The sequence below is a fragment of the Lithobates pipiens genome, unplaced genomic scaffold, assembly GCF_037356315.1.
Source record: "Lithobates pipiens isolate NorthernLeopardFrog02 unplaced genomic scaffold, aLitPip1_a1.2 Scaffold_85, whole genome shotgun sequence".
In the NCBI taxonomy this organism is placed as follows: Eukaryota; Metazoa; Chordata; class Amphibia; order Anura; family Ranidae; genus Lithobates; species Lithobates pipiens.
Window position 1 is genome coordinate 540,472 of NW_027507909.1, and position 4,529 is coordinate 545,000.

The following is a 4,529-nucleotide window of genomic DNA, read 5'->3' on the forward strand; positions in this document are numbered from 1 at the left end:
ATAGCATAATCAATCCATATGTCAGAGTGATATTACATATAATTTATTCCAAAATGAATATAAAGTGCAACAGTGGTAGAAGAATATCTATATAAATAAAGTGAGTCCCATATACCATTCAATTTTTGTGTAATCTTCCTATTGCAATTAAAGTGGAGCTCCACCCTCTATTTTCCTGCATCCCCTTCTTCTCTGGCCCCTTAAACACAATTGGCATATCATTTTTTTTTTTTTTTAAACTCACATTTTTATCTTTAAAAGTTATCTTGCTTCCTGTTTCCGGCCGCGGCCTGAACTCGTCTTCCCCCGTCCGCTATGCCTCCTGGGAGATGTTTTTTATCAATCCCAGAAGGCACTAGGGGCTGCTGGGCTGTAGTATCGCGTGATTTCCCAAACCGGAAATGACGCAATACAAGGCGGCGCCGGCCGGCGTCATTTTTAAATAAGGGCAACGTGGCCTTTGTTGCCAGTGAGATAGCAGCAGCAGAAGAAGAAGAGAGGAAGAGGAAGAGGAAGAGGAAGAGGAAGAGGAAGAAGAATCATTGCAGAGAACAAACGCCTGGAAGATAAAGAAAGAAAAGCTACAGCTCATCGGTAAGTACATCTGTGCTGTGTGCTGGGAAGGGGAGGGAACATTTGATTTGCTGGTGAGATGTTTTTTTTTTTTAATCTGTGCTGTGCCGTGTGGTGTGGTGGGGGAGGGGAGGGGACATGTGAAGTGAGGTGAGATCAGATCAAGGTGTCCTTTTATGAAGCAGTGAAATCTATTCACTGCTTCATTCTCCGGCATTCACATAGGAGATCTTTCTCCTCTGTGTGCCACTATATGAAGCGGAGTAGATCGCTTCACCCTTGGAGGTGTGAAGAGATCTACAAACGCTTCTAACACTGGCGAACGGCCCCTAATACTGGAATCTCGTGAGACTTTACGAGATTACAGTACTAGAAATTCACCGATACACACAGATGTCAATATATTAAGCAGTGATAAATTATCACAGCTCAATACACTGACACGCGGTGTGATTAATGTTAGTGAAATAAAGCATCCCCCTACATAATATATACATGTATACACACACAGACATTATATATACATGTATATACACACACATTATATATATATACATATACACATTATATATATATATGTATATATATGTATACACATACATATGACAGGGGGACATGGTTACAGTGTTGGGGGGTCTGAACGAGGCATAAGGAAGTTAATTATCTTCCTCTTTCCTCCTCAGATCCCCCCGATTCCCTCTTCACTACCCCGGTTCTCCACCTCTGAGTTGGTGAATCGGGGCATGTGAATTCTGGACACAGATCACAAGTGAAGCGCTGAGATCACAGCTTCATATAGTGACCGTTACTGTGTCAGTCTATGTGGATTCTCCATGTGCGGAGATAATCGGCGGGAGAACAAGTTCAAACACATCTCCCCCCAATTATCTCTGGTTTATATACTGTTTATGGGCTGTGATCAGCGGCGATCCTCTGGATCTCCACTGATCATTGCTTCATAAACGGACACCCAAATCCTTTTTCTTGTCCAGGGAGATCTTCTTCTGTGTGGTAAGATGTTTGCTTTTCTTGTCCAGGGAGATCTGCTGTGAGACCTATGTGTTGAAATGTTTTTTTTTTGGCAGGGAGATCTGCTGGGGGGGGACGTGTGTGTGTGTGTGTGTGTGTGTGTGTGTGCTGTGATGGGAGACATGTGCGGTGGGAGGGGCACGTGTGTGTGTTTGTTGGGACATGTGATGGGAGACGTGTGTGTTGTGATGGGGGTACATGGGACATGTGCTGTGTTGTGGGACATTTCCTTTGCTGTGATGGGGGACATGGGACATGTGCAATGCTGTGGGGGCCATGTGAGATGTGCGGGGGACATGCGAAAAGGTGAGCTGTGCGGTGAGATGTTTTTTTTTTTTTGGCCAGGGAGATCTGCTGGGGGGAACATGTGCTGTGTGGGGGAGGGGGACATGTGCTGGGAGGTGTGTGTGTGTGTGTGTGTGCGCGCGCTGTGATGGGAGACATGTGCGGGTGGGGGGGGGTGTGTGCGCGCGCTGTGGATGGGAGACATGTGCGGTGGGGGGGGGGTGTGTGTGCGCACGCTGTGATGGGAGACATGTGCGGTGGGGGGGGTGTGTGTGCGCTGTGATGGGAGACATGTGCGGTGGGGGGGGTGTGTGTGCCCGTGCGCTGTGATGGGAGACATGTGCGGTGGGGGGGTGTGTGTGCGCGTGCGCTGTGATGGGAGACATGTGCGGTGGGGGGTGTGTGTGCGCGCGCTGTGATGGGAGACATGTGCGGTGGGGGGGTGTGTGTGTGCACGCGCTGTGATGGGAGACATGTGGGGGGGGGTGTGTGCGCGCGCTGTGATGGGAGACATGTGCGGTGGGGGGGGGTGTGTGTGTGCGCGCGCGCTGTGATGGGAGACATGTGCGGTGGGGGGGTGTGTGTGTGCGCGCGCTGTGATGGGAGACATGTGCGGTGGGGGGGTGTGTGCGCGCGCTGTGATGGGAGACATGTACGATGGGGGGGGGGGGTGTGTGTGCGCGCTGTGATGGGAGACATGTACGGTGGGGGGGGGGGGGTGTGTGCGCGCGCGCCTGTGATGGGAGACATGTGCGGTGGGGGGGTGTGTGTGCGCGCGCTGTGATGGGAGACATGTGCGGTGGGGGGGGATGTGTGTGTGCGCGCGCGCTGTGATGGGAGACGTGTGGTGGGGGGATGTGTGCGCGCGCGCTGTGATGGGAGACATGTGGGGTGGGGGGTGTGTGTGTGTGTGTGTGCGCGCGTGCTGTGATGGGAGACATGTGCGGTGTGTGTGTGTGTGCGCGCGCTGTGATGGGAGACATGTGCGGGGGAGGGGATGTGTGTGTGTGTGTGTGCGCGCGCGCTGTGATGGGAGACATGTGCGGTGGGGTGTGTGTGCGCGCGCTGTGATGGGAGACATGTGCAGTGGGGGGGATGTGTGTGTGCGCACTGTGATGGGAGACATGTGCGGTGGGGGGGATGTGTGTGTGCACGCTGTGATGGGAGACATGTGCGGTGGGGGGGATGTGTGTGTGTGTGTGTGTGTGTGTGTGCACGCGCTGCGATGGGAGACATGTGCGGTGGGGGTGGGGGGCACGTGTGTGTGTGTGTGTGTGTTGGGACATGTGATGGGAGACGTGTGTGTGTGTGTGTGTGTGTGTGTGCTGGGACTTGTGCGGTGGAGGGGACGTGTGTGTGTGTTGTGATGGGGGTACATGGGACATGTGCTGTGTTGTGGGACATCTCCTTTGCTGTGATGGGGGGGGTGTGTGTGCGCGCGCTGTGATGGGAGACATGTGCGGTGGGGGGGGTGTGTGTGTGCGCGCGCTGTGATGGGAGACATGTGGGGGGTGTGTGCGCGCGCTGTGATGGGAGACATGTGCGGTGGGGGGGGGGGGGTGTGTGTGCGCACGCGCTGTGATGGGAGACATGTGCGGTGGGGGGGTGTGTGTGTGCGCGCGCTGTGATGGGAGACATGTGCGGTGGGGGGGGGTGTGCGCGCGCTGTGATGGGAGACATGTACGATGGGGGGGGGGGGTGTGTGTGCGCGCGCGCTGTGATGGGAGACATGTACGGTGGGGGGGGGGGGGTGTGCGCGCGCTGTGATGGGAGACATGTGCGGTGGGGGGGTGTGTGCGCGCGCACTGTGATGGGAGACGTGCGGTGGGGGGATGTGTGCGCGCGCACTGTGATGGGAGACATGTGCGGTGGGGGGTGTGTGTGTGTGTGTGTGTGTGTGTGCGCGCGCTGTGATGGGAGACATGTGCGGTGTGTGTGTGTGTGCGCGCTGTGATGGGAGACATGTGCGGTGGAGGGGATGTGTGTGTGTGTGTGTGTGCGCGCGCGCTGTGATGGGAGACATGTGCGGTGGGGTGTGTGTGTGCGCGCGCTGTGATGGGAGACATGTGCAGTGGGGGGATGTGTGTGTGCGCGCTGTGATGGGAGACATGTGCGGTGGGGGGGATGTGTGTGTGCACGCTGTGATGGGAGACATGTGCGGTGGGGGGGATGTGTGTGTGTGTGTGTGTGTGTGTGTGCGCGCGCTGTGATGGGAGACATGTGCGGTGGGGGTGGGGGGGCACGTGTGTGTGTGTGTGTGTGTGTGTGTGTGTGTTGGGACATGTGATGGGAGACGTGTGTGTGTGTGTGTGTGTGTGTGTGTGTGTGTGTGCTGGGACTTGTGCGGTGGAGGGACGTGTGTGTGTGTTGTGATGGGGGTACATGGGACATGTGCTGTGTTGTGGGACATCTCCTTTGCTGTGATGGGGGACATGTGCAATGCTGTTGGGGGTACATGTGGGGGGCCATGTGAGATGTGCGGGGGACATGCGAAGTGAGCTGTGCGGTGGGGGGGCATTGGGTTTGGGGGACATGGGCTGTACTGGGGGACATGGGAGGTGTGGGGGGACGTGTGCTGTGAAGGTTGATTTTATGTCTCTATACCCCTCTATTCCCACGTCACCCTCATCTGCCCCTCCCTT

The 4,529-nt window shown here is 55.6% G+C and overlaps 1 long non-coding RNA gene across 1 annotated transcript in view; it reads left to right on the forward strand.

Annotated features, from left to right (window-relative positions):
• Positions 1 to 1,525: 1,525 nt before the first annotated feature.
• Positions 1,526 to 4,529, forward strand: part of LOC143973604 (uncharacterized) — a 3,441-nt gene continuing 437 nt past the window's right edge. Inside the window, exon 1 of the long non-coding RNA XR_013272090.1 lies at positions 1,526 to 1,584. This is a non-coding gene — a long non-coding RNA (uncharacterized LOC143973604). The remainder of the gene's footprint in view (positions 1,585 to 4,529) is intronic.